Source organism: Notothenia rossii (genome assembly GCF_949606895.1).
Source record: "Notothenia rossii genome assembly, chromosome: 9".
NCBI lineage: Eukaryota > Metazoa > Chordata > Actinopteri > Perciformes > Nototheniidae > Notothenia > Notothenia rossii.
The window spans coordinates 61192656-61202464 of NC_136907.1; the positions used below are offsets into that span (position 1 = coordinate 61192656).

At 41.2% G+C, this 9809-nt stretch overlaps 1 protein-coding gene across 2 annotated transcripts in view; it reads left to right on the forward strand.

The window, feature by feature from the left end:
* The first annotated feature begins 1087 nt into the window (after positions 1-1087).
* LOC307017870 (semaphorin-6B-like) overlaps positions 1088-9809 on the forward strand; it is a 30981-nt gene continuing 22259 nt past the window's right edge. Inside the window, exons 1-2 of one of the 2 annotated variants that reach the window (XM_079647749.1) lie at positions 1088-1529; positions 1615-1691. The gene's annotated coding sequence lies outside the window, so the exon portion shown is untranslated. Of the gene's footprint in view, positions 1692-9809 lie in introns of both variants that reach the window. The other variant, XM_079647748.1, reaches the window with a different exon arrangement.

Below are 9809 nucleotides of genomic sequence, written 5' to 3' on the forward strand. Positions count from 1 at the left end.
TGAATGTACAACATTTCACAGTTTTCTTTCTCAAAGGTAAATACAGTCTACCATTATGGTTGTAGAAGCTAAAATAGGCTTTTGTGATGGCTTTATTTATATTCTTTTGATAGGATACTGTTTTAAATACTATACCTATAAAATAACACGCTTATTTAAATATTAACTAAATATACAAAACGAATGATATAGAAAAGGGGTTTGTGTAATATATTCACTCGTCTGAATATCCACATTCAGTGATGGAACAAGTAGCCTGTTCAGATACTTTACTCGAGTAAAAAGGTCATACCACTGTCTAAAAATACTCTGTTGGTGTTGGGCCTATAAGTAACAGCCCTGAATGTAGGCCACTTGTATCAAAAATAAAAGTCAGTGATCATGCTACTGATGTGTTAAAATGTAAACAGGGGCAGTTTGTAATATAACAATGCATCATATTTTGCAAACTGTTGGAAATGAATTAATGCAAAATCATATTTTTATTTGGCCATAACTGTGAAACAAATAGTGGATTAAAAAGTACAATCATTCCCTTGAAATATAGAACCAGCGGGGAAAAGTAATCATCTTAAAATGGAAAAGTACATATTGTTTTGAAAGTAAAAGTTGCCTGCCTTAAAATTATACTTGAATGATGCACATTAGAATACTTTTCACTACGAAATGAGAATAATAATTTGGCAACAGTCAGGTAGTCAGTCTTTATCTGTAGGATTGTGTACATCATTTTCGACAAGACAGAACTAAAACATTTGTGGACAGTTTTTTTTGTAAGTGTATATTATATACACATAAACATAAAGCTGCATAGGGGAGCAATCCATATAGCTATATATATATATATATATATTGTGTGTGTAAGGCCCAATACTGAACATAATTGAACAAGTATTTACCATCGATAAGATGCACGTGTGTGTGTGTGTGTGTGTGTGTGTGTGTGTGTGTGTGTGTGTGTGTGTGTGTGTGTGTGTGTGTGTGTGTGTGTGTGTGTGTGTGTGTGTGTGTGTGTGTGTGTGTTTGAGAGAGAGAGAGAAAGAGAAAGAGCGAGAGAGATAGAGAGAAAGAGAGAGAGTGGGAGAGAGAGGTTCACCATTCATCATTGATCCACTGCAGGACTGTGTTTCAGGGGGTGTGAATTATGGGCCCCTGCTGTCACTGTGACTGCTCTGCGTTGGACATTTCACCTCGCCACTGTAAATTTAAAGAGGGGATTACATTTAGCTGACTACTGATTTCAAAGCCGTAGCCTGGCCAAGTGCAGACAAGCGGCCGGTGCTCCTGAAAGAAGACTTAATACAGTCCGTAATTGCAGGATCTGGGATTTCACAGTCTGCACAAGCCTACCGGGAGAAAAAACGTATTGAGGATCACAGAAAGCGACATAGGTTACTCCTAACGCGTTTAGACTACGGACTCTATCTCTCCAGGGAAAGAAAAACGTTTTGTAGTTGAATGGGCGTTTTGGACGCGCTCGGTAAACGGTGATGCTACGGCGGCGCGCAGGATCCGTAGGGAAGAGACAGGTGAGGTGCGGCTGAGGAGCTGCTGTTATTTCAGAGAGGCTTTGGATACCGAGAGCCGTGGTTTCCATCACCCTTTTCTCCACAGAGAAGAATAAGAGCGACCGGAGAGGGCGAGTTGGCGACTGGCACCTGCCTCCGCCTCCCTACCTGCCATCTGGTGCGGTGAGTGTGCCAAATGTTGGGATTGAGAGATGTTTATGTGAGGGGAACGGGGGGTGGATGGGATGAACAGGTATATAGGCTACAGCATGTGCGCAATTTTTTAACTGCCACCGAACGCAATGCTGCATTATTACTCCTCCGGTTCGCCAATAGATTTGTGTTGGACCTTTGTGGACATGAACTGCTCTTTGTGTCTGCTGCGAGTTGGATGTTTTTATTTTGTGCATATCTTTTTTGCATATCATTGTTCTTTCACGTGTTGCATAGTATATTTTAGTGTTTATCCCGTTACGAATATATTTGAAGTGATGTCTCAGCAAAAACAGCCCACAATACTTGCACATTAAAACACTGCATCACAATGATGAGCACAAAGCCTGATTGAAATTCTCATTTGGATCACGACCCGGATCATAGGTCGTGATCTAAATGAGGCTTATGGCTCTTTTTAATTGTGTTGTTCCTTTGTGTATACTCATGATTCTTCATTAAATGTTTGCTTAATGTTTCTTGCTAATAGGAGTAAAGGTCACGTGTGATGATTTGGAAGCAAGAAAGTCAATTGATTTTGTTAATACTAACTCCCAGCTGAAACAGTGTGATGGATACACTGAGCACACTTTATTTCTGGAAGATGATTTAGACATATGGCCAATAGCTGTTTCTCAGAGTCTTACTTAATTCCACAGACAAAGAAATGGGAGAAAACTCTAAAATATGGCTATATATCCTTCGTCCAAAACATGTCTTGCACCTATAACTTGTCTCCTAAATTGCTCATAAACACACTGCAAACTCACAACCTGCACGGCCCAAGTTAAATGCTCACTCACTGCCATCCCAGCTCTTACTGAAGTGATTTAGGCCTGTATCTAATTTATTGTTAACAACATCCTTCACACTAAAAGCTATCGAGCTCCACAGAAGGACTATAACGGCTCCCAGCTGCAGCTGTTTATGTTTGTGTTTTTGTGCTAGTTGATAGGCAAGAAGAGATGGTTTGAGTCCAAAACAATTGTAGGATTGGGGAGGAGGAGAGGGTATAGACAGAAACACAGACAGAAAGATTGGGGATACAAAAGATAAAGTGTGGTAATAGCAATCTGGCATATAGGCTACAGGGGATAGGCTGAGGATGTAAGAGACAGAAAAAGAAATGATGGAGCAGAAAGCTCAGAGCGAATGAGTGTTTAGGGAGAGGGGCTGCAGACAGCAGTCTCAGCGGGTGTGAATGGTCTCCCTGTTATCCCCGCTGCCCACACAGACAGCCACACAGCAGCCGTACGAGCAGGTGCTAACCCCACCACACAGCAACCGCAGGGAACAACAGGTGCAGCCACTGTTTCCTCAGCCTCCCTTTGCAAGGCAGTCTAAAACCCGCCCATCCCAAACAAGTCCCAAAACACCCACAGCCAACGCTGAAGGGAACCAAGTGGATACTTCAATCTACATTTAGGGAAAAAGCATGCAAAGGCCAGGCTTGAGTAATTCAATTAGAAAATTAATTATGCCCCAAACAAAGTTGGAGCCACTTGAAGTAATAGGGCAGAGCAGTCTGTATGTAAAAGCAATCTAAGAGAGCCTTAGGGTGAGACAACTGCCCACAGGGACATTTAATGAGCTCTATTGATCACATAGGACCCTATTCAATCACACACGCTAAGCTGCAAACAGGGCATCTCAAGCACGGGAAAAATTTGATTGGATTGCAAGCCTTCCCACAAAAAGAGTAAATCAGCGGCAGATTAGTGTGTTGGAGTTGCTAAGAAGCACGTTGCTAGAAATGTGTTGAATGACAGATCTTGTGTGAGTGTGTTTGTGTGTGTTTAATATAGTGGGATGAAACAAACAGATGATTTGGGAAGTAGAGCCATGTTGCTTCTTTGTTCCTTTGACATTTCCTCTCTTTACCTCTAGTAGAGGAACATTGACTGACTTCGTGGCTCTGAGCATGTAGTGTTCTATTCCTACTTCATATCAGACAACAGGATTGATTTGTTTCTTTTCTCCAAACCTAAGCCCCCCAGGACACTGTTTTCATACTACTGTCACTTGCTTTGAACTGCTGTAGATTTCCTGGTTTCACACAATCTGGAGATACCTCCCACTCCCTGCTCTGTTTTATTCTAAGCAATGTCAATGAACGCTCCTACAGTATAGAGTTCAGATGAACTTGAAGTAACTTTCAAAACGTGCTGTATCAACTACCATCTGCCCCTAAAGCAACCTCCCCTCTCTGTATCAGAAAATAAGCAGGATTACTAACTAATCTGATCATAAAACAAAGCAAAGTTATGATTAGTTTCAGGAGATTTGGAGGAATGCTGATTTTCCTCAAAAGCGGCCAGCTACAGTCTCTTTTGAAGTTCCAGTTTCACACAGAGTGCGGTGTTTGTGTTTGGTGGGATTCTTCAGTAAGAAATCAACACCTTTAAAAACTGTGTTGAAGTCTGCAGACCTCAGGGCGGTGAGTTCAGAGGGACCTCGCTGAGCAGGCATCTGCTGGTTGACCTATTCCTGCAGTGAGCCATTGTGCAGGATTAAAAAAGTCAGAGTATCAGGTGTCATGCAGCAGGCATACTTTCTTTACTTGTCAGAAAGTAGCTTTTATCCCGAGACAGGTACATTCAAAATAAACTCCCTTATGCAAAACACGCTTTGTTGATGTGAGAGGCTTTGAAGAGCTTAACTTTTCGAATACATCTCCTTCCAGATGTTTGAAAAGGAAAGGAGCCAGATATGAGGCACCACACAAGCTGAGGAGCTCTGCCCATAGCAAACTCTGCTGTAAATTGTCCATGGTGCCGTAAACCGTATAAGATAAATGATGCTCAGGCGGCCAAGGTGGCTGCTCCATGTGGATGTGGTTGTTGTATCAGCCACATGTACCGTGTAATAATGCCCTGCAGTGGATTTCAATGTAGAAAATCCTTTTTACAGCGGCCATGCATCTTCAGTTTTATGCCTCTCTGTCTTCTCTGATTTCTCCCCTGAGATGCAGCCTCTTTTTATTCATCCCTGTTCACATTGTGAGGTCTCCTCATGTGCTTTAACAGGCTAACACGTGCGTTCATTTGCAATGTATATTTCGCTATCCAGTGTATCACCTTAACAACACCTTTGACGCTCCTTTTTCCTTATCATCCTCATCAGGTCAGAATAGAATAGAAGCATTTATTGTCATAATACAAGTACAACGAGAAGTGCAAAGCTATTCATTTTAAGGGGCCATCAAACCATTCAGAATAGACAACATACAACAAAGACACGCAGCATTCATACATACAATAACAATGATGTGACATGCATGGCCTGTGTTGCGGTTTAGGGTCCACACATGTACTATTTAATGAGTGTATTTGTTGAAATGTGTGTGAGGGTCATGAGAAGAAAAAGTTAGTTTGTCTCTCAAATGAACCTCTTCTCTTAGCATTCAGCTGATCCTCCCTTTTAACTGCCTGGTTTCAAAGCCAAATTGGTTGTGAGTGATATCACAGATGTTTCAACTTCGAAGATAAAGCTAGTCTAATCTCTTACCTTCTGTGATCTCATTTACATTGCAAAATTGCAAAGTGAGAAAATAGCTATCCACTTCATGCTTTTACTGAGCCACTAACATACAACTGCACGCACACACAAAACAAAATAAGCAAATAAGGAAGTAACCTTTTCTCAAATGCCACGGCTAAGGCACTTGACTTTTTACTTCTTTGCACAAAATGAATGCAGGTATACACATTTCTCAGGAGCTTGGTACCCTGTTATATTTTGCTGCTTTTTTTGTCCAACAAACTAAGCCAGCACCTAAGCCAACGGCAGGCGTTAGTTATGGCAACTTTTAGTCAGAAGGATTTGGAGACTTTTTTTATTTGGAGATAAAGGCACATCAGAGTCCTTTGTCTCCCAGTTACTCGAGATGTTTTTTTTGCCTGATGAAGTTTTGTTGTGGCTAATCTTTCTTCCTCCTTATCCTGTGCTCTCCCACACCCGTCCCTTCTTCGCAAAACAAACACTTTTCTCTTTTAATTATGTCTTTTCATCCGGGGCCCAGTCACAACTGAGAGGAGAGGAACAAAGTGTAGCAGAAACACAATTATACCTGCGAAGTGGAGAGAAAGCTCTCAGGGGAGGTGTCGTCTCTGCGTATGAGTGTGAGCGCTGCAGGTGTGTGTCTGCGCGTGCATGCGTGCATGAACATGTCAATCCACAAGCAGGCTCTTTGGCATTTTGATATCTGTTGTGTGTAGACCACCTATTGTGAGCTGTGATCCTCTTAGCAGGATTTTGCCAAAAGAGCTATATTTACCCTTACTGGTGATCACAGCACACACAGAACAACATGACGAGAATATGAGCTACCTTTCAGCTTGAGCCTGCTTCTATGGCGGCACAAGAACAGCCACTAACAGGGTATTACATATATATGCTAATGGCTGCCACATTGAGATATTAGCACATCCTATTTAGCATAGTCTTTGTTAAAGTAGAAAATGACAGGCAGGGAGATGTTGGGCTGTGGTCAGTTAAACACAGAAAGCAAACACAACTTGAATATAGCAGAAAGTTTGCTGGTTTCACAATTATTTTATATAACAAGAAAGAAAATTACTCCTTTGTTGTGTTCATTAAAAAGAAGAAAATATGCTTCCTACAGATATATTTCATGGACTACCTTGTACAGTACAAAGGGCCACCATTATCACTGTGTGACAAAACAAAAAGTGTGTGTGTGTGTGTGTGTGTGTGTGTGTGTGTGTGTGTGTGTGTGTGTGTGTGTGTGTGTGTGTGTGTGTGTGTGTGTGTGTGTGTGTGTGTGTGTGTGTGTGTGTGTGTGTGTGTGTGACACTCTGGGCTCATAGTGTGTGTCTGAGTGCGTGCACTGCATACTCATGTGCTCGCCTCTAGCTCTCAGAGCTGTGCAGTGAATGTATATGTGCTTACTGCAGTCAAACTCTGGTTAGTAACGTTTGCCCTTGCTGCAGCTTTGTACAGCACCGTAAATGTGTGTGTGCTTGTGTTTTTTTTGGTTTTGTGTGCAGCTCCAGAAGGACATACATTACCTGTTTTGTAGCCCAAATTCATTTCAGTAATTTGCGAGCGTTTGATTGCTTTGCACCTGCATTTCTGAGCTGTGTGTTTATCCCCCTGTATGTACATGTCCATTAAGCATAAGCTGATAACTCACTGCATCCATAGGATACTGTGTGTCTGTCACTAGCAGCAATATGGCTTTAGGCAGAAGCCCTGATTGGGAAAGAAGTCTTAGTCTAAGTCTGAGGGGAGATGGAGCTCTCTCTGGCTAGACTCCAGCTCTGTCCATCCTATTTTAATTACCTATGGCACTCACCCAGGGGAATATCTCCCTTCCTCTCAGTGTCTCAGCATCTTCTCTCCTCTCCTCCTTCATCTCCCTTCTCTCCCTACGCTACCTTCTTCTAGTCTTTCATCTCCCTCTGTCCGCTCTCACTATGTCTCTCTTCTTTCTATCGTTTTTTCCCCTCTTTCGTACACAAACACATAACAGCTGCGTCAAAGGCCTATGCAGAGGTAACCCTTGCATTAGCATATAAATGACCCTGTAGATTGAATAGTATTTTAGGATATTTATCAGCAAAAGACAGATTCTCTTAACTCTGATTAAACCTGTTCGGAGGAGACAGGCAGCTACTTGAGGGCATATCGCCTCCACCTCGATAAGATAGAGACTTGACACAGTGATTCCACTGCTGAAGAGAAGATTGTGTGTGTGTGTGTGTGTGTGTGTGTGTGTGTGTGTGTGTGTGTGTGTGTGTGTGTGTGTGTGTGTGTGTGTGTGTGTGTGTGTGTGTGTGTGTGTGTGTGTGTGTGTGTGTGTGTGTGTGTGTGTGTGTGTGTGTGTGTGTGTGTGTGTGTGTGTGTGTGTGTGTGTGTGTGTGTGTGTACATACATACATACGCTGTATTATGCTGCATATTACAACATGGTATAGAAAATTAACATAAATATTATTTAGTTTAGTTTAAAGAATCATAGTGGGGTATTACATTTAAAGACCCAAGCTGAAACTCTATTGTGAAACCATGATGTTTTCTGAGATATCTAATACTGTTACAACCCTAGTTTGCATGTGAATGGGTGTGTTTACATACTTGCTCTTTACCATGTTTGTTTATGAGTGCATGAGAACAGGTCTGTCTATCTAAATACATATCCCTTCGTATATTTGTCTTCACTTAACACATTTTGTTCTGACCTGTTTTTGTGGAAAATAGGGCTGCACCCTTTTTGTTGGTTGGCCTACCAAATGTTTGTTTTTTAAGTCGATCAGTCATATTGTAATGCTTTTTAATGTTTTGAATTACTTATTCTGCCACGAATCAAGCAGGGAAGTTACCAAGCAGGTGTTTATTCAAGAGAAGAGACAGTTCAACATTCAACAAGTTGTTGTATGTGTGCATACAGGTTATTTTTGAGAGCCATTATTAGTATTGTATAATTTATCTGTTTGGTTAACACTGTTAGTATCCCATACTTTCTACTGATCTGACAGCATGTGATTCTACCGAGGTTGCCACGTGATATGAAAGATTTGTGAAACATACAAATGATATGGATCCGACAGACAATAAGGTGGTATCAACCATCTAAGTCTGTCTAATTCTGTGCCCCTAAGAAACACTCACATTCTGATGTATTCCTTTCACAAGTTCAACACTAGAGTGACAAGTTACAAACACTTTCAGTACAAAATACTGGTAGCCAGTTGGGCAGGAGAGTGAGTTTTAAACCCTCTGGATTGTTTAGATCCATGTGTTTGTTGTACAGTTTTCAGTGACGTGGCAGTAAGTCCAGCTGAATGCTATCACCAGTGTGAAAGTGCTAATATTTCTCTCATCTCATTAAAGCAAATCCCTCTGACAGCTCAAATCTCATTTGTTTAAGCGTCAGTGACATTCGGAGTGACATTTATTAAGTACACATATTGTACCTATTGGTGTTGTAAATGGACAAGCTGTGAGAGATTCATGTTGAGAACAATGTTTGTCTTAACTCTTACTTATACATTAATGTTCAACACTATCGAAGTAAGAAATACTATCTGATATCTGTCTTGGTTACAGTATGTTCACACCTTTTCCATTTTTTATCAAACTCTTCTTAGAGTCTATTAATGAAGCTATAGTTCTTGTAGGGTGGAGTCCTGAAGTGTGAAGGTGACCCACTTCTCCCAGTTTAGCCCATGTCTGTGTTTCTACCCTCAGGCCGGCTTTCTTTATTCCGGGCTTTAGTCTGCATACCTTCTTTAAGAAGGAAGTTTGTGACAAAAGAGAAGATTTAAAGTATTCCACCTCAGCCAGGAGTTTGTGTTGATGTCTTTTAACGGTTAGCTTTCTATCCACCTTTTATTCTTCATTTCCTTAAGTCAGCCTTTAATAATATTGCGACAGAGAACATCTCAGATCTTCATTTAATAATAAGTATTAAGAAAGATTGTATTATCTTCTCACATACTTATGTTTTTTCCAAATCAAATCAAAGGCAACACAGCTTAACTCATGTCAAGTGAAGTTATTCTTTTGAATAGCTCTAAATGAACCCAGAACAATGATCATCCTGTTAGTTCATTCTGATTCACTTTAAATATTAAATATTCAAAGGGGAAACCCCATAAAAAGAGCCTCAGCAGCAGTACACATATTATCTAAGTGTGTAATACAGAAAATACATTGTTGTGTTTCAATGAATATATATCCCATTGTTGACATATTGATTTCAAATGAGCTGTACTGTGCAGCCAGTGTGTGGATAATGTGGAAACAAAATGCTTGCAGCTCCCCCATCCCCCTCCTCGCTGAGAGAGAGGGGACCCCCACCTCCCCATATATGTGTCCACGTAGGTGTTCATGCTCACTCATACCATTGTGTCTTTGGGATTTGGGCACACGCATTAGTATGTGTGTAATGCTCACACATATACGTGTTAGAGGGCGAACCCGCCCTCCTCGCTTTTACATCCACTGCAATAGAACATCTTTGCCTGGCTTTGCTATTGGTTGCTACGGTAACAAAGGCAAAGAGTGGAGTGGCTGCAGCAGCTAAAGAGAGAGGGCGAGAAAGAGAGAGAAAAGGAGAGAGACA